The 27,801-nt window shown below is 42.8% G+C and overlaps 1 protein-coding gene across 1 annotated transcript in view; it reads left to right on the forward strand.

Annotated features, from left to right (window-relative positions):
* Positions 1-27,801, forward strand: part of MALRD1 (MAM and LDL receptor class A domain containing 1) — a gene marked incomplete at both ends in the record, with an annotated part of 444,317 nt that overhangs the window by 160,786 nt on the left and 255,730 nt on the right. The gene's annotated exons all lie outside the window — the stretch shown is intronic.

The raw sequence follows: 27,801 nt of genomic DNA on the forward strand, positions 1-27,801 counted from the left end.
GGATATCATCAGATTAAAGTGGCACCTGAAGATCAAGGACAAAATTGCCTTAGTGACACCCTGTGGATTGTTTCATCTCTGCAGAATGCCTTTCAGATTTAGGAATGCACCAGGCACATATCAGAGGTTAGTGAATCATCTAACCCACTTTTTGAGAGCTGAAGACATCCACGTGTACTTAGATGACTCCATTTGTTTCCACAAAACATGGGAGGAACATCTGGTAGGAGTGGAAAGGATTCTAAAGCTTTTTAAGGATTCAGTGTTCAAACTTGCAAGAAACAACTGTCAGTTTGCAAGAAATTGCATCACCTTCCTAGGACATATAATCAGTGAGGATGGGTTGGAACCCCAACCCCAGAAACTGAACATTATGAAGGACTAGAAGGTTCCCGCAAACCTGGAAGAGTTACAGTGATTTGTAGGCCTCTGTGGATTCCACAGAAGACTTGTAAAAAAAACTTCCCAGAGCAGCCAGTGCCATTATTCCAGCTAACAAAGAGCAACTTTGATTGGACAGAGCAACTTCAAAGAGCATTTGAGTCACTTAAGGAAGGACTTCTAAACTGCTGTGCTTAAATTCATGGATGCATCCCATCCATTCCTGGTAACTTGTGAAGCATCAAAGATGGCTGTTCAATTTGCACTTGAACAAATTGATGAGCTTGGTAGGCACAGACCTGTGGCCACAAATTAAATGCAAGATAAACCTAGTATGCAGCTATAGAACTGGAGTGTCTGGCATTTGTAGAGGCCCTCAAGGCCTATTGTCCCTGTTTACTAGGTGTGAATTCACAGTGTACACAGACCACAGTGCCCTGCAGTGGCTCCTTACAAAGCTCAACCCAGAAGAACACCTGGGGAGATGGATTCACAAACTGTCTGAATATACATTGCATGCAGTGTAGTTGTAGCCATGTCAATCCCAGCCTACTAGAGGGATGAGGTGGGTGAGGTAATATCTTTTATTGCAAAAAGAAAAGGAGTACTTGTGGCACCTTAGAGACTAACAAATTTATTTGAGCATAAGCTTTTGTGAGCTACAGCTCATTTCATTGGATGCATGTAGCTCACGAAAGCTTATGCTCAAATAAATTGGTTAGTCTCTAAGGTGCCACAAGTACTCCTTTTCTTTTTGCGAATACAGACTAACACGGCTGCTACTCTAAAACCTATCTTTTATTGGACAAACTTCTGTTGGTGAGAGAGACAAGATTACAAGCCACACAGAGCTCTTCTTCAGATCTTGGAAAGGTATTCCAAGTATCCCAGCTAAATGCAAGGTGGAATAGATTGTTAGCATAGGTAGTTAGCATATATTGTAAGGGACCATTCAAGGTAGAGTGGCCCGTTAACACCATTGTAGTTATAAGACAAAAAGAAGGGGGTTAGTGGGTTGCAGATTGTTGTAATAACACACAAGTCTGTGTTCAGTCCATGATTTTTAGTGTCTAGCAGATTTATGAATGTAATCTCCCAGGCTTGTCTTTTGAAAGTGTCATGGAGATTTATATACATTCACAGTTCACTAGAAACCTGGAAAGCAAAATGTGGTTGTGGATGCTCTCCGCCCAGCCAAGTAAGTTTAGGGAGAATAGACTTAGCCTGGTCTTGTGAGTATATCTGGCAAGAACAGTCTGAGCTATGTTCAGTCACCAACAGAGCTACCAAAGGAGATCCAGATTGGGGAGGTTCAGCGTAGTTCAAGAATGATTATCCATTGATCTGTTGAACTTGCTGGTGAATTAAGGTAACAAGATTGTCTTGCCAGCAAGCTTACAGAGAAGAGTACTGGATTGCCTTTGTGATAATGAAGCAGCAGTCCACCTGAAGCATGAAAAGACACTGAGCAGGGTATCAGACTTTTTTTTATTTTTAGCTGGTTATGGCTGCAGATTTAAGGACTGGGCACTTCCCTGTGTTACCTGTCAAGAAAGTAAGTGCTAACAAAGACAGGTGGAATTCCTCTATGAGGAATGCTCCAACCTATTAATCCCTGGGAGTTTGTACAGATTGACTTGAGAACTCCTCTACCAGAGACAACAGCTGGAAATTATGTGGTGGCACAGCCATGGAAGGATAAAAGGTCTGAGACAGTTATGGCTTCATTGATGAAACATATAGTGTTGCAGTTTGGCCCACTACACTTCATCTGCAGTGATCAGGGGAAAGAATTTGAAACGTGGTTATTACAGAAGTTTTGCTGACATCTCCAGACAACCCAGGTGAGGACCAGTTTCACCCCTTCTGCAAGACATGGGGGAGTAGAGAGAGGAAACAGCATCATTGGCTCTAAACTTAGAGTCTTAGTCAGTGAATCAGAGGGGTAGCCATGTTAGTCTTTATCAGCAAGAACAACGAGGAGTCTGGTAGCTCTTTAAAGACTAACCCATTTATTTGGGCATAAGCTTTCGTGGATAAAAAATCCACTTCTTCAGATGCATGGAGTGAAAATTACAGATACAGGCATAAATATATATTGGCACATGTTAGGTAACTCCCTTCTCTTCAAGTGGAGAACCAATGTTGAAGGACAATTTAGTCAGGGTGGATGTGGTCCATTCCCAATAATTGATGAGGAGGTGTCAATACCAAGAGAGGGAAAATAAATTCATCTGCAAACTTAACACCATCAATCTGGGCTTGAACAGGGACTGGGAGTAGCTGGCTCACTACAAAAGCAATTTTCCCTCTCTTGGAGGACGGGAAGCCTACACTCACAGATTTTCTAAATCCAACTACCAATGATGACTCCATGACTGATTATGGGACTCAAGCGGGCAGAGCAATGCAGAGACCTGTGTGGGTGACAGACTGCCTAGGAGTTACTGTTTAAAATTTTTATTTAACTAGGGGGGAGAAAACTATAATGATCAATGTAGACAGTACCTCCACTAATCGATGGTGCTGTACCTTTATTTTGATGTTACGTTGTTGTCTCATATGCTGTTATATTGTTGTATTTGATATGGGGGTTTTAGCAGGAAGTTCAGTCCTGCCTGTGTATGCTGGAGTTTGTTCCAATACATCCCTGTGATTCGAAAAGCAAGTGTTACAACATGACGATGACCAAATGTCTTACTGTTCACTCCGGATAACATTTGAGGTGTCAGTAAAAGCAGCAGGAGTGATGGGTCATACTTTCTGACACCAAATAAAAAAGCATATTTACGAAATAGTTTGCTGAATTAAAGTGAAATTTCATATTGTTGCAAACTGCAGTAGAATTGCAATTAAAAGAAATCATGCCCACTGTGATTAGAAGCCGTGGTGGTATTTTTACTTCCATCTTTATTACTTGAGAGGGAGAGTCTATCCTATTGTTTCCTTTTTTTCTTTCACAAGGATTTGAGAAGATATGATGAAATGCTAATGAGATGTGGCGTGTTCAGACAAGCCACAGAAGAATTGTGAATTAATCACAGCTCTTTGTCAGTCAGAGGCAGCCAAGCTAAAAACTCCAAATGAAAATTCCACCTAACAACTGGAATAATTGTTGTGCTATGATCAAAACATGGAATACTTAATCTCTGCTGCCATTTATTTTACGTCTTGGTTTGTACGCTGCAGTGTTTAAATCAGATGCTGATAAAAGAGAGTTTTTGAATAGATATTTTTAAAGAATGATAACACTGACAGACTAAAACAAAGAAAAGAGAGCGGAAGGAAGAAAAAGGGATTATATTGATTAGTAACCTACTAATCTTAGCTCCAGGAATCAGCTATAATGGGCATTTATTTGGCTACAACTAAACTGATCAGTTTTGCAGTTTTGCTAACAGCAGAGATTGGCTTAATTGTTTGTGCCAAACTAAGATACATTTGAACCAAGTGGGCCAATTTCTGCTCTTAATTGAACTTGTGCATTTCAAGTCAATGGGGTCATGCATGAGTTGAAGTGAGGGACATAACCAGACCAGTGAGTTTGAAGATACATGAACAGTACCAATGATAATCCGCACAGACGGAAACACTTAAGAATTTGCAGAATTTCAAGGTGTGTTCATGAGCATATTTTGTTCTGGGGAGGACAAGGATTCTAATGTCTCCCTCAAGCAGCTGTCAAGTAACTCTAGTGAATATGTCAAAATTTTATTCTGTTTAACTGGTGATAGGATTTGCTGTACTGCATCAGATCATTGGTCCATCTAGTCCAGTCATGCCTCTGTTTGGCCTACTCTGATTGACTCCCAAAAATTGTTATGCTTTTCTATATAAGTTTTCAGTCTGCTCTTCAACCACATCTATATAGTATTCTATGTTCTCTGCCCTTCAATTAATCCTGATCCTCTAAAGATTTGTGCAAGCGCTTAACTTTACACTTTGAGTAGTCCTCGTATCAGAGGGGTGATACAAACAGTGAGGAGGCAGGTGGCACCTTAAAGACTAACAGATTTATTCGGGCATAAGCTTTTGTGGGTAAAAAACCCACTTCTTCAGATGCATGAACTGAAAATTACAGATACAAGCATAAATATACTGGCACATAAGAGAAGGAAGTTACCTTATAAGTGAAGAATCAGTGATGACAAGGCCAATTCAGTCAGGGTGGACATGGTCCACTCCCAATAATTGATGAAGTGGTGTCAATACCAAGAGAGGGAAAATTGCTTTTGTAGTGAGCCAGCCACTCCCAGTCCTTATTCAAGCCCAAATTAATGGTATTAAGTTTGCAAATGAATTGTAGATCTGCAGTTTCTCTTTGAAGTCTGTTTTTGAAGTTTTTTTATTGAAGGATGGCTACTTTTAAATCTGTTGTTCAATGTCCAGGGAGATTGAAGTGTTCTCCTACTGGCTTTTGTATGTTACCGTTCTTGATGTCTGATTTGTGTCCATTTATTCTTTTACGTACAGACTGTCCAGTTTGGCCAGTGTAAATGGCAGAGGGGAATGGCTGGCACATTATGTCATATATCACATTAGTAGATGTGCAGGTGCATCAGCCCCGATGTTGTGGCTGATGTGACTGGGTCCCATGATGGTGTTACTAGAGTAGATATGGGGACAGAATAGGCAATGGGGTTTGTTACAGGGATTGGTTCCTGGGTTAGTGTTTCTGTGGTATGGTGTATAGTTGCTGGTGAGTATTTGCTTCAAGTTGGGGGGCTGTCTGTAAGCGAGGACTGGCCTGCCTCCCAGGGTCTGTGAGAGTGAGGGATCGTTTTTCACGATAGGTTGTAGATCGTTGATGTGCTGGAGAGGTTTTAGCTGGGGGCTGTACATGATGGCCAGTGGTGTTCTGTTGTTTTCCTCATTGGGCCTGTCCTGTAGTAGGTGACATCTGGGTACCTGTCTCGCTCAGTCAATCTATTTCCTCACTTCTCCAGGTGGGTATTGTAGTTTTAAGAATGTTTGATAAAGATCTTGTAGATGTTCATCTCTGTCTGAGGGATTGGAGCAAATGCAGTTGTATCTTAGGGGTTGGCTGTAGACAATGGATCGTGTGATGGGTCCTGGAAGGAAGCTGGAGGCATGTAGATAAGAATAGTGGTTAGTAGGTTTCGGGTATAGGTAGTGTTTATGTGACCATCACTTATTTGCACTGTAGTATCCAGGAAGTGGATCTCTTGTATCGACTGGTCCAGGCTGAGGTTGATGGTGGGGTGGAAATTGTTGAAATCCAGGTGGAATCTTTGGACTTCTCCCAAATAAATCTGTTCGTCTTTAAGGTGCCACCGGACTCCTCGTTGTTTTTGAGTAGTCCTGTTTACCTCAGTGAGACTACTCACAGTGTATAAAATTAAGCATGTATGTAAGTCTGTCAGACTCAGGACCTTAGATACTCTTGGTGCCCATTTAAGAAGTCAAGTGTGACTTTGTCTCCAGATAGAAGAGTTATGCCAGCTTAATTTTTAACTCATTTATAAAATTCTAGTTCCTGCTATAAAGCACATTTTAAATAGTGTACCCTGATTTTTTTAATTCCCTTAAAATATTTTAAAGGGGTTCTTTGCTTCTTTCTTGATGTTTATTGCAAGGGAAAAAATAACTGAGGGAAAATTTCACTGGGCTACAGAGAAATTTACCATGTACAAAGTGCTGTCAAATGCACAAAGCAAATAAAATGGAGAGAGAAAGAAAGAAAGCTGTATCTTCAAAAGATATCTCAATCTTACTTTTAATTATAGTAGTTAAATTTTTCAAACAGAAAAGCAATTTTCAAATTGACAGTTCTCCCTTTAAATTGACTGATTTTAGCAGTCATAATTTTCAACGCATTTTTATCCATGAAATTTTTAATGAAATGCTCTATTTAATTCTCTGAAATCATTCTGCTAGAATCAGGGATTCTCAAATATCATTGCACCATGACCCTCTTCTGACAACAAAAATGACTACATGACCCCAGGATGGGGACTGAAGCTTGAGCCTGCCTGAGCCCTGCCACTCTGAGGGGCAGGGGAGAAGGGAAGCCCAAGCCCAAGGGCTTGAGCCCCAGCAGGGGGCCTGTAATCTAAGTCCCACTTCCCAGGGCTGAAGCTTTAGCTTCGGCCCTGAGTGGGGGCTCAGGCTTCGGCCCCGGGCCCCAGCAAGTCTAAACCAGCCCTGGCGACTCAATTAAAATGGAGTCACAACCCACTTTGGGGTACTGACCCACAGTTTGAGAACCTCTGGGCTAGACTGTCTGTGTCTTTTCCTCATACTGTATCAGACAATGTTGAGTGCACATTGCCTCTGGCTTAAATATAAATGCAATATCTGACTGATTAAATATTTTTTTTAAATACACATAATTTTTTTAAAAAAATTACTGCATCTTAACCAAAAGAAAAAATAGAGACCTAAAGAAAAGTGATAGTAGATCTATAACCAAATGACTGGAGCAGAGCTAATGGGATGCCAATTTTTAAAAAGGGCTCCAGAAGTGACCCCAGCAATTACAGGTAAGCCTGACTTTAGTACCAGGCAAACTGGTTGAAACTATAGTAAAGAACAAAATTGTCAGACACATGGATGAACATAATTTGTTGGGGAATAGTCAAAGTGGTTTTTGTAAAGGGAAATCATGCCTCACCAATCTACTAGAATTCTTTGAGGGGGGTCAACAAGCATGTGGAAAAGGGGGATCCAGTGGATATAGTGTATTTAGATTTTCAGAAAGCCTTTGACAAGGTCTCTCACCAAAGGCTCTTAAGCAAAGTAAGCAGTCCTGGGATAAGAGAAAAGGTTCTCTCATGGATTGGTAACTGGTTAAAAGATAGGACACAAAGGGTAGGAGTAAATGGTCAGTTTTCAGAATGGAGAGAGGTAAATAATGATGTCTCCGGGGGTCTGTACTGGGCCCATTCCTATTTAACATATTCATAAATGACCTGGAAAAAGGGGTAAACAGGTAAAAAGGCGAGGTGGCAAAATTTGCAGATGATACAAAACTACTCAAGATAGTCAAGTCCCAAGCAGATTGTGAAGAGCTACAAAAGGATCTCATAAAACTGGGTGACTAGGCAACAAAATGGCAGATGAAATTCAATGTTGGGAAATGCAAATAATGCACATTGGAAAACATAATGTCAACTATACATATAAAATGATAGGGTCTAAATTAGCTGTTACCACCCAAGAAAGAGATCTTGGAGTCATTGTGGATAGTTCTCTGAAAACATCCACTCAATGTGCAGCAACAGTCAAAAAAGAGAACAGAATGTTGGGAATCATTAAGAAACGGATAGATAATAAGACAGAAAATAAATATAATATTGCCTCTATACAAATCGATGGTACACCCACATCTTGAATACTGTGTGCAGATGTGGTCACCCCATCTCAAAAAAGATATATTGGAATTGGAAAAGGTTCAGAAAAGGGCAACAAATATGATTAGGGGTATGGAATGGCTGCCATATGAGGAGAGATTAATAAGACTGGGACTTTTCATCTTGGAAAAGAGATGACTAAGGGGAGATACAGAGGTCTATAAAATCATGACTGGTGTGGAGAAAGTAAATAAGGAAGTGTTATTTACTTCTTCTCATAACATAAGAACTAGGGGCCACCCAATGAAATGAATAGGCAGCAGGTTTAAAACAAACAAAAGGAAGTATTTTTTCACACAATGAACAGTCAACCTGTGGAGGATGTTGTAAAGGCCAAGACTATAACAGGGTTCAAAAAAGAACTAGATAAATTCATGGAGGATAGGTCCATCTGTGTCTGTTAGCCAGAATGGACAGTGATGGTGGCCTTAATCTCTGTTTGCCAGAAGCTGGGAATGGGTGATGGGATGGATCACTTGATGATTACTTGTTCTGTTCATTCCCTCTGGGGCACCTAACATTGGCCACTGTTGGAAGACAGGATACTGGGCTAGGTGGACTTTTGGTCTGACCCAATATGGCTGTTTTTATGTTCTTATGTTCTTAAAATGCACAAACTAAACAAACACTAAATTTAAATGCAATATAATGTGAGGAGTAAAAAGAAAAGGAGTACTTGTGACACCTTAGAGACTAACCAATTTATTTGAGCATGAGCTTTCGTGAGCTACAGCTCACTTCATCAGTCATCAGTCTGATGAAGTGAGCTGTAGCTCACGAAAGCTCATGCTCAAATAAATTGGTTAGTCTCTAAGGTGTCACAAGTACTCCTTTTCTTTTTGCGAATACAGACTAACACGGCTGTTCCTCTGAAATGTGAGGAGTGTTCACTCTACATATTTGTGTTCTCAGTTTAGTGGTTAGACACTTTCCACTGTAGTATATTTATGCTGGACTTTTTTGTGTGTGTTAGAATGTGCTGACATAAAACAGACATTGTTTTGGGGTAGTGTGAAATTAATGTCAATGTATTCAAAAGAGTCTTTGAGAAAGAATGCATAAATGATACTTGAGAGTGCTATAGATAATCTTACATTTATACCTAAGTGGAGAAAAAGAATGAGTTTTATGTAAACTCCCATAGATCTGTTCTCAAAGGTATTATTTACTTAAAAACATATATATCACTCATGACCTCTATTCACAATGAAACAAAAGATAGAAAATTAAGTCCCATAGGCTGTACGTCATTCTCTGTCACAGTGTTATTCCAGGATTTGTACTCGCCGGGCAAATAGAACGTAGATGAAGGTGATGCTTTAGTTCTCTAAAGAGAACATTATCTACCATACCAGTGTATCACAGGCTCTGTCCACCGAGGGCCTCTTTCTGATTTCATTTACTCTGGTGTAAATCATGAGCAACCCCATTTCAGTTACATTGTTGTAAGTTAGATCAGAAGAAGGCCTTGAGTGCCTCCTGATAAGCACAGTTAATGTTAGACTTGAAGTATATACAGCAAACTGAGCAGTTTATGCTCCAGTCTGGAGACTGCCTGATACTAAATCAGGAGTTGGAGAGGACCAAAATGAAGTAAAATGATATGGGCAGAAGCTTTTATTCTTTGATATTCATAGTCTCCAACACTAAAATGTTAGCTCAAAAAGGGTGTTACAGATAGCATCAGTTATCATGTAATTTGTTCCTAAAAATAAATAACCCTGGGTAGCTCCTTCATATTTCAGGCAATTTACCTTGCCCATCCGGAGCAAGCAGTAAAATAAGAAGGCTTCATTCTTGTCTGGTTTTATATTGAGAACTTTCAATTAAGGCAGCCACTTGAGCACAGTCCCTAAGTGATTCCCATATTGAACACACAAAATATGACAACAGGTTGCTGTCCTATGATTAGGGAACTATATCAGCCAGACACTGTGATTTCCAATCCTGTTAGATGGTACAAGACCCGTCTGTGTTTTCTCCATTGGCACACTGGTGCACCCCAAAGGAGAAGCGTAGTTCTCTCCCTGAAATCTAACAGGTTTCAGAGTAGCAGCCATGTTAGTCTGTATTCGCAAAAAGAAAAGGAGTACTTGTGGCATCTTAGAGACTAACCAATTTATTTGAGCATAAGCTTTCGTGAGCTACAGCTCACTTCATCATGAAAGCTTATGCTCAAATAAATTGGTTAGTCTCTAAGGTGCCACAAGTATTCCTTTTCTTTTTGTGAAATCTAACAGTTTTCTCTCTATACTCCCCCCAAATAGCTTAATTTTGGAGAAGTCCATTGAAAATATTTATTTTGCTACTAACATATAATGAATTATCATAGTTCAGCTCTAAGTTATAGTCATTCGCATACAGAAAGAACACAAAGCTCATATGACTGGTTTACTAGTTTTATTTACTCTGATAGTTAATGATTCACAAACTGTAACACTTTCTGTCAAATGCCTGATACTATTGTTAGGAGATAGGGTGGACTAATTAATAAACTTGGTTTTCAAGGTGCTCTAAAAATAAATCTCCTGTACTCTAAAATCTTGTGGATACTGTTTCTCTCCCTTCCCCCATGCTATGAGAAGAAGAACCAAAAATTGAAGTTTGAATATCAGGTGAATCACACAATATTTACAACAAAGAGGCTATCTTGGACAGTGAAGTGTGGGTCTTATCTTTGTTGTATCATCACTGTGACTTGTCAGAATCAGCCTTTCATTCTCTCGTTATTTTCTGTGTGCCAAGGCCAACATAAATATATATGGAAAAAGAACAAAACCATACATAGCAATCACATAAATTCATTTCACTTAAGTGAAATGGACAATGGTGTTTTTCCTGTGTCTTCCAGAAGCAATATGTTTTTAAAGACAAATTTGAACAACACACTCCTAACTGATGTACACAAAGGACCAAAAAATCCTTCACACAGGATGTTTATCTAAATGTATCAAGTAATTTTGAGGGCATCTGATTTTTTTCTTATTTGATTCAAGTATCTAGACTCAACCCCCACTCCCCCCCACACACAAACCCACTCTCCTGCTGGTAATAGCTTATCTAAAGTGACCACTCTCCTTACAATGTGCATGATAATCAAGGTGGGCCATTTCCAGCACAAATCCAGGGTTTAACAAGAACGTCTGGGGAGGGAGGGTAGGAAAAAACAAGGGGAAATAGGTTACCTTGCATAATGACTTAGCCACTCCCAGTCTCTATTCAAGCCTAAGTTAATTGTATCCAATTTGCAAATGAATTCCAATTCAACAGTTTCTCGCTGGAGTCTGGATTTGAAGTTTTTTTATTGTAATATCGCAACTTTCATGTCTGTAATCGTGTGACCAGAGAGATTGAAGTGTTCTCCGACTGGTTTATGAATGTTATAATTCTTGATATCTGATTTGTGTCCATTTATTCTTTTATGTAGAGACTGTCCAGTTTGACCAATGTACATTGCAGAGGGGCATTGCTGGCACATGATGGCATATATCACATTGGTGGATGTGCAAGTGAACGAGCCTCTGATAGTGTGGCTGATGTTATTAGGCCCTGTGATGGTGTCCCCTGAATAGATATGTGGGCACAGTTGGCAACGGGCTTTGTTGCAAGGATAGGTTTCTGGGTTAGTGGTTCTGTTGTGTGGTATGTGGTTGCTGGTGAGCATTTGCTTCAGGTTGGGGGGCTGTCTGTAGGCAAGGACTGGCCTGTCTCCCAAGATTTGTGAGAGTGTTGGGTCATCCTTCAGGATAGGTTGTAGATCCTTAATAATGCGTTGGAGGGGTTTTAGTTGGGGGCTGAAGGTGACGGCTAGTGGCGTTCTGTTATTTTCTTTGTTAGGCCTGTCCTGTAGTAGGTGACTTCTGGGAACAGTGGATGAGAAGCTGGATATGAGTCAGCAGTGTGCCCTTGTTGCCAGGAAGGCCATTGGCATTTTGGGATGTATAAGTAGGGGCATAGCGAGCAGATCAAGGGACGTGATCGTCCCCCTCTATTCGACATTGGTGAGGCCTCATCTGGAGTACTGTGTCCAGTTTTGGGCCCCACACTACAAGAAGGATGTGGATAAATTGGAGAGAGTCCAGCGAAGGGAAACAAAAACGATTAGGGGTCTGGAACACATGACTTATGAGGAGAGGCTAAGGGAACTGGGATTGTTTAGTCTGCAGAAGAGAAGAATGAGGGGGGATTTGATAGCTGCTTTCACTCCCTGAGAGGGGGTTCCAGAGAGGATGGTTCTAGACTATTCTCAGTGGTAGAAGAGGACAGGACAAGGAGTAATGGTCTCAAGTTGCAGTGGGGGAGGTTTAGGTTGGATATTAGGAAAAACCTTTTCACTAGGAGGGTGGTGAAACACTGGAATGTGTTACCTAGGGAGGTGGTGGAATCTCCTTAGAAGTTTTTAAGGTCAGGCTTGACAAAGCCCTGGCTGGGATGATTTAATTGGGGATTGGTCCTGCTTTGAGCAGGGGGTTGGACTAGATGACCTCCTGAGGTCCCTTCCAACCCTGATATTCTATGATTCTATGAACTCTTCTGGCTCTATCAATCTGTTTCTTCACTTCCGCAGGTGGGTATTGTAGTTGTAAGAATGCTTGACAGAGATCTTGTAGGTGTTTGTCTCTGTCTGAGGTGTTGGAGCAAATGCGGTTGTATCGCAGAGCTTGGCTGTAGACGATGGATCGTGTGGTGTGGTCAGGGTGAAAGCTGGAGGCATGTAGGTAGGAATAGCGGTCAGTAGGTTTCCGATATAGGGTGGTGTTTATGTGACCATAGTTTATTAGCACTGTAGTGTCCAGGAAGTGGATCTCTTGTATGGCCTGGACCAGGCTGAGGTTGATGGTGGGATGGAAATTGTTGAAATCATGGTGGAATTCCTCAAGGGCTTCTTTTCCATGGGTCCAGATGATGAAGATGTCATCAATATAGCGCAAATAGAGTAGGGGCGTTAGGGGACGAGAGCTGAGGAAGCATTGTTCTAAGTCAGCCATAAAAATGTTGGCATACTGTGGGGCCATGCGGGTACCCATAGCAGTGCCGCTGATCTGAAGGTATACATTGTCCCCAAATGTAAAATAGGTATGGGTAAGGACAAAGTCACAAAGTTCAGCCACCAGGTTAGCCGTGACATTATCGGGGATAGTGTTCTTGACGGCTTGTAGTCCATCTTTGTGTGGAATGTTGGTGTAGAGGGCTTCTACATCCATAGTGGCCAGGATGGTGTTATCAGGAAGATCACCGATGGATTGTAGTTTCCTCAGGAAGTCAGTGGTGTCTCGAAGGTAGCTGGGAGTGCTGGTAGCGTAGGGCCTGAGGAGGAAGTCTACATAGCCAGACAATCCTGCTGTCAGGGTGCCATTTGCCTGAGATGATGGGGCGCCCAGGATTTCCAGGTTTATGGATCTTGGGTAGTAGATACAATATCCCAGATTGGGGTTCCAGGGGTGTGTCTGTGCGGATTTGATCTTGTGCTTTCTCAGGGAGTTTCTTGAGCAAATGCTGTAGTTTCTTTTGGTAACTCTCAGTGGGATCAGAGGGTAATGGCTTGTGGAAAGTGGTGTTGGAGAGCTGCCGAGCAGCCTCTTATTCATATTCCGACAAACAGCACCTCCTTTGTCAGCCTTTTTGATTATGATGTCAGAGTTGTTTCTGAGGCTGTGGATGGCATTGTGTTCTGCACGGCTAAGGTTGTGGGGCAAGTGATGCTGCTTTTCCACAATTTCAGCCCGTGCACGTCGGCGGAAACACTCTATGTAGAAGTCCAGTCTGCTGTTTCGACCTTCAGGAGGAGTCCACCTAGAATCCTTCTTTTTGTAGTGTTGGTAGGGAGGTCTCTGTGGATTAGTATGTTGTTCAGAGGTATGTTGGAAGTATTCCTTGAGTCGGAGACGTCGAAAATAGGATTCTGGGTCACCACAGAACTGTATCATGTTCGTGGGGGTGGAGGGGCAGAAGGAGAGGCCCTGAGATAGGACAGCTGCTTCTGCTGGGCTGAGAGTATAGTTGGATAGGTTAACAATATTGCTGGGTGGGTTGAGGGAACCATTGCTGTGGCCCCTTGTGGCATGTAGTAGTTTAGAAAGTTTAGTGTCCTTTTTCTTTTGTAGAGAAGCAAAGTGTGTGTTGTAAATGGCTTGTCTAGTTTTAGTAAAGTCCAGCCACGAGGAAGTTTGTGTGGAAGGTTGTTTTTTTATGAGAGTATCCATTTTTGAGAGCTCATTCTTTATCTTTCCCTGTTTGCTGTAGAGGATGTTGATCAGGTGGTTCCGCAGTTTCTCTGAGAGCGTGTGGCACAAGGTGTCAGCATAGTCTGTGTGGTATGTAGATTGTAATGGATTTTTTACCTTCAGTCCTTTTGGTACGATGTCCATCTGTTTGCATTTGGAAAGGAAGATCATGTCTGTCTGTATCTGTACAAGTTTTTTTCATGCAATTGATAGACTTCCACTCCATACGGCTAAATGCAGTGCCTTGCATAATGACAGGTTTCAGAGTAACAGCCGTGTTAGTCTGTATTCGCAAAAAGAAAAGGAGTACTTGTGGCACCTTAGAGACTAACCAATTTATTTGAGCATAAGCTTTCGTGAGCTACAGCTCACTTCATCGGATGCATACTGTGGAAAGTGTAGAAGATCTTTTTATACACACAAAGCATGAAAAAATACCTCCCCATACCCCACTCTCCTGCTGGTAATAGCTTATCTAAAGTGACCACTCTCCTTACAATGTGCGTGATAATCAAGGTGGGCCATTTGCAGCACAAATCCAGGGTTTAACAAGAGCGTCTGAGGGGGGGTGGAGGGTAGGAAAAAACAAGAGGAAATAGGTTACCTTGCATAATGACTTAGCCACTCCCAGTCTCTATTCAAGCCTAAGTTAATTGTATCCAATTTGCAAATGAATTCCAATTCAACAGTTTCTCGCTGTAGTCTGGATTTGAAGTTTTTTTGTTGTAATATTGCAACTTTCATGTCTTTAATCGTGTGACCAGAGAGATTGAAGTGTTCTCCGGCTGGTTTATGAATGTTATAATTCTTGATATCTGATTTGTGTCCATTTATTCTTTTACGTAGAGACTGTCCAGTTTGACCAATGTACATGGCAGAGGGGCATTGCTGGCACATGATGGCTTTCCTTATGTTAATCAATTGCCTCACCTTGTCATTGGGACTACTCATATGAGGAAGCTGAGCAGAGCTTGGCTTTAAAAGGTAGAAAATAGTGTACCATTGGAGCAAACTATACATTGTATTCTGGCCAGATTGTTTAACCTGTTCCATGGCACCTGGAAAGAAGACAGGTAATTAAGGATTAGACCCAGCTCGGGAGAACCAGGCTGGGTGGTCCCTACAAAGAAGGGACTGCAGAAAATAGGCAGATGGGACCCAGGGGAGAAGTAAGTAGTTGGGAGTTTCCACTTTCTGGGAAAGGAATCACATAGGGGCTTGCAGGATGGCCCTTGTTCCCTGGGACTGTCCTTGTGGGGAGAGGGCAGTGAATTAATATGAATTTAGGTGCCAAAATTTAAACACTCACATTTGAAAATTTTATCCCTAACTCTGTGGCCTACTATCCCTGGACCTAATCCAATTTTCAGATATGTTTATGGGAGAGAAGGGAAATAAAGGAACTATTAAACTTAAACCAAATGCAAGGTAAACAAACCAAATCTCAAAATAAAATGTGAAAAGAGCCAGTTTTATCACCTCCCTGAAGCAGTAACAATAAATTTCTGTCAGTACAACTGCAGGAAGATTGGGCATCCAACTCATACTTTTGTATGCCTTTAATAGGTATAGCTTTATCACATCCTTTTGGATATCTACCTTCCAGCAAATTTACCTCTACTTAGCAATGGCCTGAAAATGATATTGCTTTTTAAATTTCCAGTTTATTATGCATGAATGTTAAACATTTGAGGGAGGTGATGAGGCAGGAACATTTTTCCAAAACCATGTTGGGATTATTTACTCTTTTGGGTAATTATTGCTGTTTAAATTACACTTTAGCACATAACCTCCAAGGTGAAGATCCACATTCCTGACCACGGTTTACTTTCAATTCCTTTTTTAATTAACTGAGAAGTTTTCAAATAGAAAACAAAGAGTCTAAGATATCAACAGAGGAAAGCCTGCAGTATTATAATCTTTCAGCAGTGCTCAGTAGTTAATCAAAAAATGTAGATTTGAGTTACCAGCTGCTGGAAATATTTTAATAATTGAAAAGTAATGAGCTTTTTGAGTGGGGGAGGTGGAAAATCCTCTTCCTCTGACTCAGTGGCCACTGTTAATTTGAGCAAAAGATAAGTATGAGTCAGGAGTATAGAAAAGCAACCCAGACATGTAGTAGAGGGATGAGATTATCTGGAGTTGATAATCCCTTTTAACATAATTGAAAATGATACATTTTACTGAACATGATTTGCTTTAATACTGCATATTTAGGCCCTGTTCCTGCAGTAAGTTCCACACAAGTGGACCCTTCATCCACATAAAAGTCTTTTTGAAGTCATCGGGGTGTTGTGCAAGCAGCTGCATAGATTGGGGGCTGTTGCATTAATTTAGATGCAATATATGAACTAAAGGTGTTAACATGACCCAGTCACTGTCCAACATTAAACAAAGTGCAGGGCTTGGTATAAAGATACCTCAGTTTACTTAGCACCACGACTAATACACCATTAAAATAGTTAAACCATTTCAAATGTAAAGTATGAAATCAGGTGTTCATTTTAACAACATCCCTTTTTCCCTTTCCCTTTAGCTGCAGTGGGTTTTTAAAAGGAAACCTCCCTGTTGTTTGACAGTCTCTTAGATCGTATTAATGATGGTAATAACTGTTCTTTTGGGGGGAAAAAAGAAATTGGTTGAGATGGGCTGCTGCTGTTGCTCTTGTAAAAGTCCAGTGTTAGGGCATGGCTACACTTGTAGATGTAGAGGGCTGTGAGTTAAACCAGCCCTCGGAGAGTGCAGTAGGGAAAGCGCTGCAGTCTGTCCACACTCCTCAGCTGCAAGCGCACTGGCGTGGCCACATTTGCGGCACTTATAGCGGCATTGGGAGCAGTGCATTATGGGCAGCTATCCCATAGAGCACCTCTTCCCATTCTGGCACTGTGGCTTGTGGGAAGGGGACAGGGAGTGGGGGGTTGCAGGGCATTCTGGGTCCTGTCTCAATGCCCCGTGGTCCATCGGTTCGCATCCCAGCAATCCCTGTGCTTCCGTCCACATCTGGTGTCATCTTTCAACGTTTTTTGAACTGCGCGCTCTGTCTTCCCTTTCAGTCTGGGGGAATGGAGCCCAAAGTGCTGAGGAATATGCTGATAAGTCTCACCAGCATGTCCTGTTTGGCAGTCAGGTTACTCCATAAGCTACAAACTGACTGTGAGGTGTCCGACGATGATGTCGAATCGCGTAACGCATATGACACAAGATTGCTTGTGGCATTCACGGACATGCTCACCACCATGAAACGCCACTTTTGGGCTTGGGAAACAAGCTCTGAGTGGTGGGATCACATTGTCATGCAAGTCTGGGATGACGAGCAGTGGCTGCAGCACTTTCAGGTGAGACAAGCCAATTTCATGGGACTGTGTGAGGAGCTCGCCCCCACCCTGCGGCACAAGGACATGAGATTGAGCACTGCCATGCTGTTGGAGAAGCAGGTGGCTATTGCAATCTGGAAGCTGGCAACCCCAGATAGCTACCAATCGGTCACTAACCAGCTTGGAATGGGAAAGTCGACTGTTGGAATCATGTTGATGCAAGTTTGCAGGGCCATTAATCATCCTGCTCAGAAGAACCATAACTATGGGTAACATTCATGACATTGTGGCTGGCTTTGCACAGTTGGGTTTCCCTAACTGTGGAGGGGCAATAGATGGGACGCATATTCAAATTCTGGCACAGGCCCACCTCCGACTATGTTAATCAGAAGGGGTGTTCTCTATGGTTCTCCAGGTGCTTGTGGATCACCGTGAGCATTTCATTGACATTAACGCAGGCTGGCCCAGAAAAGTGCATGACGCACGCATCTTTTGGAACACAGGCCTTCTTAGGAAGCTGCAAGCCAGGACTTTCTTCCCAGATCACTGTAGGGGAAGTCAAAATATCTATTGTGATCCTTGGAGACCCCACTTAGCCTTTAATGCCATGGCTTATGAAACCCTACACAGAGAGCCTTGATAGCAGTAAGGAGCGGTTGAACAACAGGCTGAGTCGGTGCAGAATGACTGTGGAGTGTGCTTTTGGCTGTTTAAAGGGCCGCTGGCGCTGTCTGTATGGGAAGCTGGACCTGGCCGATGACAACATCCCTGTGGTAATATCCATGTGCTGTACCCTCCATAACATTTGTGAAGGGAAGGGTGAAAGATTCACTTGAGCATGGAACTCAGAGGTTCAACACCTGGAGGCTGAATTTGAACAGCCAGAGAGCAGGGCTATTAAAGGGCCTAGCAAGGGGCTGCAAGGATTAGGGATGCCTTAAAGGAAAAATTTGAGGCTGAAAGCCACCAGTAATGTTTGGTGCCATGCACGGGAGTGAAGAACAGTGGTTCCAATGTTAGTAGGAATCTGTGTTTGCTACAGTGACTTGCAGTGCCTGTTGCTTTCCTGGGCTAAGGTATCTTTTACTTAATGCAATAATAAAGAATGTTTTCAAAGCCAAAAAATCTATTTATTTAAAAGAAAATTAATTTATTGAAAAGAAACACAACTGCTTGGGAAACAGAAAAGGCAAGGGGTGGAGTGAGGAATGGTTAAATCACAGACTTGCCTATGTCCTGTTCTCATACTCTGCCTTCCTGTCTGGAGTGCTGTACAATGAGTGCTGCACTTCAGGCTGGCTAAAATGCATGGTGATGGGGATTGAGTGTAGTGGGTAAGGATCGTAGTTTGCAGGGCTGGGTGGTGAAGCTACAGGTATTGGACGCAGCTGGGGTGATAAGAACCCGGATGTGGGGGAAAATGTGTTGGAGGTGAGATGAGGGCACAAGGGAAAGAGTTTTGGGACAAAGGCTGCAGGGGGAGGTGGGCACAGTAGTGCTCCGCCTGCATGGCTATGAGCGCCTGTATTGAGTCTGCTTGGCTCTCCATAATGCTTAGCAGCTGCTCTGTGCTTTGGTGCCGGTGTTCCGCATTCTGCTGGTGGACCCTCCTTTCAGTCTCCTGCCACTCCTGCGCTTTTTGATTTTCATTAAAGGGCTGCTTCATTACTTCATTCAGCATGTCCTCTTTGCTTCTACGTGGCCTCTTCCTAATTCTTTGGAGTCTTTCAGCCGGTGATAACACGGATGGCTGAGATCTCAAGGTTGCATCTGTAAAGGCGAAATGCAACATTTAACAGAGGCAGCATTGTTCACACCAGACAGAGCAATGATTGACCCATACTTAAAGACAAGCACAGTCTACACAATAGCAGAATTTTCCCATCCCAAAGCGAGTGCACATAATCCACAGGAGTCCCAAAATGGTGAGTAAGCATGGGGCAAGGGGGACTGATTGTTTCACGGCCATACTGTCCTCTGGGTTTCTGTGCCTTGGGGAGAGCTAACAGCTGCAGGGGGCCCCTATACTGAACACTGTCTCCACATTTTCCACAGGAGTTCATTCTGGAAGATATCTCGCTGCTGAGGGTGACCTGGGAAGCAAGGGAGGGTCTTCTACTACAATGCGGCTTCCGCCCTGGCCCATATGCAGCTTGCCTGTGTGCAGCAATGGTCCTACCGCCCCTCACAGCACAGTGGCATGGACATGTTAGCCTGACAGGGACAAGGAGCACCGTAGCTCTCCCAAGGAACCTGCGCAAGCGCATTGCCCAGCTTCTGCATGAGACCTTTGAAGAGATTGCTGAGGCCGAGTACTGCAATGTGAGAGAGCACATCAATGCTCTATTCCACATCTAGGCATGAATGCAGCCCTAACCCTCCTCCTCCCAAGAGCCCACACTGAATAACTTCCTTTCCAAAATAAAAGCCACTTACCGGGCACCTCCTCTGGTGTTTGTCCTTCCCCAAGCACCGGCCGCTGCAACTGGCTACCTTCTTCCTGGCTTGAGAAAAGCTCCTGGCTGAATGCCTCTAGGGATGCCAGGATGTCTCCCTCCTCCTCAACACCCTCGCTCCCACTTTCCTCCTCCTCTTCCTCCTGCCTTGTTGAACTGGGCTCTGAAGTGTCCATGGTGGTACTCGGAGTGGAGGTGGGGTTGCCCCCAAGTATTGCCTCCAGCTCTTTGTAGAAATGGCAGGTCACAGGGGCAGCACCGGAGCGGCAGTTTGCCTCCTGGGCTTTGTGGTAGGCATTCCACAGCTCCTTCACTTTAACTCTGCACTGCAGTGCATCCCAGTCATGGCCCCTTTCCATCATGTCCCTTGATATCTGCCCAAAGTTATTGTAATTCCTATGGCTGGGGCACAGCTGCGACTGGACAGCTTCCTCCCAGCAAACACTGATGAGGTCCAGCACCTCGCCATTGCTCCATACTGGGGATTGCCTGGCGTGTGGAGGCATGGTCACCTGGAAAGATTCTCTGAGAGCACTCCACACCTGGCTGAGCAAACAGCAAGCGTTATGTCTCTCGTTGAGGTGGATTACCAGGAGTGCTCCAGCCACAGAGTCCGGGCGGTCTATGTGCTTTGCCAGTGTGGATGTGTTGTGAGTTAGGGTGCCCAGGGCTGCTTTAATGTGCTCAAATCGCAAGTGTAGCCAGGCCCTTAGAAGGACAAGCCCCTTGTTTAACAGTGTCTCAGATGATATTAAAGATGGTAATAACTGTCATCCCAGGTGGTGTTTAAGATTGAGCTGGAGCTGGTAGGGGTGGCAATGTCACCTGCATCCTTCTCTCTCTGGTCCATTCTGGTCAGGACACCTCTCAGCATCAGGATGAAGAAGGCCTGGGGTCCCAGGAAATGGTGGGGGTGGCTGCCATGTTAGTAAATCTCACTCCAGTAGCTTCTGTCTGTCCTTCTTTTTGTTCTTTTGTGCTTTCCCCACAAAAATCTTTCTTTTTAAGGACCCAAAAAGGGAGTGATGGGTGGAATAGCCCATCCCCTCATTAGTTTGTCCACCAGTTAGGCCTAATCTCTGACATACAATTTAATTAGTCTAAACAAAAAGGCCAAGTTAATATGATTCAAGGGCTGTGTTAAAATTATGATGTGGAGTCGGAAGTTAATGAGCCAAAATTGGTATCTCACATTTGTACCTTTTCCCATCAATATTTGCTACTTACAGATTATTGTAGCGTCTCATGAAAATTGCCATTTTTTTTTATGGTTGAGCTCACGATTTGGCTAAATTTGTAGGCCCACTTGTCACAACAGGGCCTTAAAGAGTCTGTTCTCTCTTTATGCTAATCTAGACCAGGATACACTTGAGATCAGGAGATTACTATTTTAGGTCCAAGTGATGGGTGCCGAATGTGCACAGATACACTCTAGGACACCTAAGAGGAACAAACACAGGGTGGAAGTTCTCCAACCCTGATTCTTGCCTCCTAAATAGCACTGACAAGCCATCCCTCCATGATATGAGCCAAAGAGATGAGTTGTTGGACAGTGCCTGTGCTTCAGGAACATATGCCTCCTCACGCAACTATGGCAACTGTCCACAAACTATGCTCCCCGTATTCGCTTTTGACCTTTTTACAGTAATAATGTGCATGGATTGACTTGTATAGAGCAGACGTTGGCCAGAATATGGGTGATTAATTTGTCGTCATATAGGTCCTGTGCCATAAAGGCCCCTTTTCTTCTTGGTTTGAAAGCTCTTCCAAATTAGATCTGGTTGGGAATTTTTCAACAAAATGTTTTTTCATGGGAAAATGCCAGTAGGAAGAAACCAAATCTCTGTGGGACTGTATCAGTTTCAGTAAAACTTTTTCAGGTCTGGGATGGAATTTTGAGAGTAATAGGGACTAGAATAGCCACTGGCCACGTGGTTAGAGTTCTCCCCTGTGATATTAGGAGACCCATCTTCAAATCCTTCCTGAGCCTCATTTCATATCCTATATGAATGCCCTAATCTCTGGGGCAAGTGTCTCCAGAAATTTTTGAAAGGTCTTGGTTTTGACCCAGTGTGGAATGGGAACATTTTTTGAACTCTCTCAAAAGAATTTCCTACTCTGTCTCTTATCCTTTTAAGCTGGCAAAGGAATGTTAGTATGGGTGCATGTCTGCACTGCTTTTGTAGCATGTAATGCCATCTCTATATGGCTGAACTATGCAGTACCAGAAACTGGCTCTGAAGTTTACACAGTAAGAAATGTAAGTAAAATGTATTCCACTTCCTGCCTCCCTACAAGCATTGCCACAATAGCAGTTTCCTGACATTTTGTATTTTTGTTACAGTTTTTGTCAGAAATGCAGAAGGTCAGAATAATATGTGGAAGGTTATAAACCTTGTAAAGACATATATCATAGACTTAAAAATATTTAAATAGTTAGAATTTTGACCAGCCTCTTCAGAGCAGGCTACTGGCACTGTAAACAAAGAATAATGATGCTCAATGGAGAATCAAACTGTAGAATGATGGAAAGGTCAATGTAGCACAGTTTACAACCATCTTTCATGGAATATATGAGGCATTAAAATACTGATACTGTACTCTGGTGACAAAGTACATGAAAGAAATGACATAACATGAATCCTCTCTTATAAGCATCACTGTAATGAGAAGAAAGAGGAGGGGCTTAGCTCCCTCTTAGCCATTTGGTCAATGAGCTTGCAAAGTGAGGGTTCCTACTTACTGAGACCACAAAAGGTGAAGTATTAATGCGTATGTTTGTAAACCACTGATGCATCTGAGCACCAATCTATTTTAGAGATTCTCTGTGAATTTGTGGTAGTTGCAAAGTAGAGATAAGCCTGAACTAAAAACTCCATCTGTGAACATTTCCAATGGCTGGTAGAGGTCAGATTTTGATTTCAATTTTGAGCCTAGACACTATCACTATACTGAGCCAAAACTTGATTCCAAATATCCCTCAGGAGTTGGGTAGGTTTTTTCTTTTTTGCAGCCACTTCCAAACTCTGCAGCTCAAGACAATTTCTATTATGAAGCAAAGGATTAAAGTTTTACAACCTGAATTGGCAACACTGGGTTAGGGATTTTGGGAGGGCCTGCAAAACAATTTAAACACTCCCTCTCTGCCTTACACACTGTCTCTCGCTCTGTCCCTCCATCTCCCTCTCCCTCTCCAGCCCTCAAAACATGCCAGAATCCTGCTCATCCATGATCACATCAAGGTGCTTGGGGCTAACCTGAGGGTTTTGAGGAGGATGCCTACCAGAGTTTTTTTAGGCATTCCCGTATTTAGCTGACCTCCTGTATATAAAAGGGTGTTGGGAAGCCAGTGTTTGCAACAAACTCATACTTCAGAAGTGGAGTCCAGCTGCTCATGCTGAGGTCTGTGCATCCAGTGAACTCCATTAAAATGTTGGCAATTTTGTCGTTTGAAATTAATTAGTGTTACTGAAGTGTTACAGGAATTCCTGTGTCTAGGGAACTCTTACACTAGCACAGTAAAATTAATTGCTTTCAAAGAGTAAATGTCCACAATATAATGATGCCTGCTGTAGCTGCCAATGTTGAGACAAGCTTTCCAATGGATAATTTTCCAGATGAGCCAGGGATCTAGTGGCCACTAGGCCCCCAACCACTGAAGGAGTCTGTGTGCATTGTAGTGAATTTTAGCACTCGTGTAGCACTATATTGAACACCCAATTCTGCCACCTTTATTAATGTCAAACAGTGCTCTGCTGCATGATTGGCCTCACTGAGGTGTTATTAACAAGTGTGTATTTGAGAGTGGTGCTATGCAGAGACTAAAACCAAAAACATTTTCAGATGTGTTTTAGAAAAGAAAAGGGATGAGTTAAGGGAGATGTCAGTAAATTGCATGACTGAGAAGCTGACACACCAAAAGTAAGATTGACAGCTGACCAAAGGTGCAATAGCAGATCTCCTAGACAGTGAGTTGGTAATATCTGAGTGAAAAAGCCGAAGAGGATGAGGCTCGAGGAGTAGGGTGACCAGATGTCCCATTTTATAGGGAGTATCCCAATATTCGGGGCTTTGTCTTATGTAGCTTTAAATCTTTCACTGTAAAGGCAGCTGCTTCATGCACCGTGTGCTCGGTAATAACATGAAAGTATGCGATGTTTCTAAAACTAAACTGGCTCTTGATCGAGAGAACTTTTTATAAAGGTGCAGCAAATGCAGCTAGCATTGAAGCCATGGGCCCAAAGACTGATTTCCTGGTGCCTCTTCCAAATTCTTCTGTCCTGCAACATGTGCTCCTACAAGCTTTATGCAAGTTGCAACAGCAACCAGTGTAAAAAAAACTTCAAGGGGAGCACAGTATCCACCGCTAGCTTCTCAGTTTTGTGAGGAAAGTTGCTGCTTCATTCTACGTTATTACCCGCAGGTAATAGAAAAGCATTTCTGGTGAAAGCCCAACTTTGCAAGAGCTGCACCAATGAATTCCCGTCTTTTAGGTGTGGTTCAAACCACCGGAGGTGATTTTAGACACACCTGCGCTAGTTCTGGGCTATGGAAGGAGCGCATTCCAATAAGCAGCCAAATTTCTACTTCTCAAAAGTTTTTGAGGTATGGTTGAGAAGAGGGTATTCCTGTTATGAAGAAGGGTATTTAAACTTATTCATACATCTTTTATGACTCTCCAGGAAAGATTTTGATGGAGAAACCCAAAGCAAAACCAGGAATTCCAAATTACCTCAGAATGATTGAATGTCACTGAGGTAATGGCCTTGCACAATAAGGCTAGCCATGGGAACAGCAATTAGACTCACTTGAACCAGGAGGCTATCTGCAACTATGCAGGTTCCAGAACATTACCATTTCCCCTGTGTGCAGCTTTATTGGGGAAAACTGTTAAAAATGCCAGGTCTGCTCTTAACTTTTTCATCTGGTTTACCTTAATTCAGATAAAACTTGGGTAAACTTTGGTCTGATTTCTTATGGCTGAAATAGCTGCCCTGCAAACATCGACATCATCATCGTGGAACAATAGCTTTGCAATTACTGGAGTGAGATCATCAGCCAGTGTAAATCTCCATTGATTTCAAGCTCCTTGAAGTCAATGGAGCAATGTGATTTACACCAGCCCCTACTTTTTAAAATCGTGTGTTCTGCTTTTGTTTCATGAAAAGCTTCACTGATAGGTGGCTTATACAAAGTTTTATTTGAGAAGGCATTTTAACGGGTGTCTTGGAGGGCCAGGCAGCCTAGTGGTTAGAGCTGCTGGCTTCCAGCCCCCTGCTTGCCTCAACCAAGCAGGGGGCTGAGAGCCAGCAACTCTAACCACTAGGCTGCCTAGCCTCGAAGCCACCTGTTAAAAAAGGAATAAGGGGACCCAGCTCCTCCCTCTCCACCAGGTCCCAGCCCAGGGCCCTGTGTACATCAACCCCTGAATGGGGCAGAAAGGCGGGGGGGGGGAAGAGGGAAAGTGCCCCTCCCAGCAGGGAGTCAGAATCTGCTGCCCTGGGCTACTTCCTACCAGTCTGTTCAGTTTGGGGCATTGCCCCTCGAGTCCAGTTTCCTGGGAAGCCTGCTTCCCATAGGGTTCCCTCTTGGGTTTTGGGCAGCATCTTGCTGCAGTCCCAGGCTTCTTCATGTGGAGCAGCCATCAGTTGGTGACGGTGAGCCCCACAATGTCTCTGGGGTTCGCTCACTCAGTTACCTTAGGTGCTGGAGACTCCTTGGCTGGTGCTTACTCCCAGTTTGGCTGCAGGTATAACGGGGCAAGGCTTGCTGAGCCTGAAGGCTCTCTTTAACCTCTGCTGTGCTGCTTCATCACAGTCTACCTATAAACTTCCATGCACTTTCCTTCTGTTATAAGACAGGAATATTTAAAGACTGGGGACTGGTTAGCAATGTTTTATGTGTGATGGTGGACATGTTAGCTCAGATCATTACTGCTTCTCTCATGCAAGTATTTGATTTCACCTGTGCCTATGTGCCTGGATAGACCCAGCCAACATGCTGCTGTGTTTTTGTTTTGTTCTTCATTTTTCCCTTATGAATCATACATATTTCATTTACCCCAATTAACATAAGAGATTATCTGCAAAATGACATACCACTGCCCAGATAAACCCTTCATTTTATGAGACCTGTAACTACTTCATGTTTTACCCCTAACTCAAAAAGACATAATGGGAATTATTTGCCTCTTTATTTACAGAGGTTTTTATACATGGTGTTGTAGCAATACCATCTCATACAGTAATCATAGCAACTTCACCAGCTAAACAAGGTAGGGCCAGACCAGAGCTTGTATGGGAAACCTCCAAGGAACACCTAGTGACTTTAGAAAAGTATTGCTGCTGATAGCTGGGTAGTAATCTTTTTTCCCCCTATCAGTTCTGAACCATGGAACTGTTATGGTTGGCATGTAAGGGTATTGTGCTACTGAAGGTGGTGTCTTCCTACCAAAATGTTCTCCACAGCTTCACAGTGATACGGTATTTGCCTTCACTTCCTCTTCTGCACTTAAAATAAATAGGCTGAAACTGTAGGAGGGGTGGAAACTCTATGTCTAAAGTCATAAGTTAGGCATTGATTGCAGGGGTTAGGAAAAACTTAAGTTCTGGGCAATTCATTACATCATTTTTCATTACTGGGACTTTAAACCTTCCTGTTCAGCAAAACTTTTAACAGTAAAGAAAATGAGCCATTAGAACAGCATGTGGGATGTGGTGGATTTTCTATCACTTGAAGTTTCTAAAATTGGGATTTGGATGAGTTTCTAAAACATATGCTCTACTCAAGCACAAGATATAGGCCTGTTGGAGGAATTACTGGGTGAGTTCTATGGCATGTGCTATTGCAAGAGGTCAGACCAGATTCTCATAATGGACCTCGCCTTAAAATCTACGAATGGAGGCAAGATACTGGCTATAGTGATCATTGGTGTGATCTAATAAGATAATTTCTATGTTTCTAACTTCTTATAGCATGCACTATTCAGCAACCCCAGATGTTCTACCCCAGAGATGGATCATTTTACCTGCCAATGATATGCAATCATATGTATATCCCTCATCTACCTTAGAGGCATTCTGGGGCTTAATTAATATTTGTTATAACACTTTAATATTATCTAATGAAAGGTGCTGTATAAAGTATTATTACAGTTTTCTAGTGATAAACTTGCATACCTTCTCTCAAAGTGACTCCAATTGCATAACTATCATTTTCCCCCTTCAGAACAAGAGAGAGGAAGTCTATGGCTAAAGCACTAATGAACAGATTTGTATTAATTATTTTAAAATGTTCTTTAAAGAAGCAGTTTCAAGTCCAAGGCTTCAAGGAATCTCAACTGGATTATTGAAAAATGTGCAGAATTTGTAATATCTATTCATTCCCCTTGAGCTGCTGGAACTCATCAACAAAACAATGCACCAAATTCTGAGTGCAAGTGACAAGATCCTTTAGGAACTGGTATCTAATGGTTAGAGCTGAGAGCCTGAATGTTAGGCTTCTATTTCTGGCTCAGCTATTTTACAGAAGCATCTCTGCAAGAAACCAACCTCCCAACCCACTCCCTTATTTCTAGGATGACCATATTTCCCAAAGTGAAAATGGGACACCGTGCAGCACTCGTCTGAGCCGCCTGGTGTAGCCTCTCACCTGAGCCCCACTGCCCAGTGCTGGGGCTGACAGTCTGAGGCTGGGTGCCCGGCGTTCCTGTACACCATCCCCCTCTTCCCCCTGCCGAACATTCCTCCATGAGCCCCTAGGGGGCTGTGCCCCACTTTTTTGGCAAAACTGGGCTTTTGTCCCATTTGCTTTTGTCAACTGATAATCTATTGCCGGCCAGGCACAGTTAAGACCTATAGGACCTTGTGCAAGATTTTAAAAAATGGATCCTAAAGTTGGATCCTAAACCCTTCTTTAGTCTCCTAAATAAGTGATGCAAAATTGCTCAAAATTGCTGAGCACTCAGCAGCCTCCACTGAAGTCAATGGAAGCTTCTGGGTGCTCATGGCTCAGTCACGTATATCAATCATGAAAATCAGGTTGTTTAGGATCC

This window comes from Lepidochelys olivacea, assembly GCF_965140295.1.
Source record: "Lepidochelys olivacea isolate rLepOli2 genome assembly, chromosome: 2".
Taxonomy (NCBI): domain Eukaryota; kingdom Metazoa; phylum Chordata; order Testudines; family Cheloniidae; genus Lepidochelys; species Lepidochelys olivacea.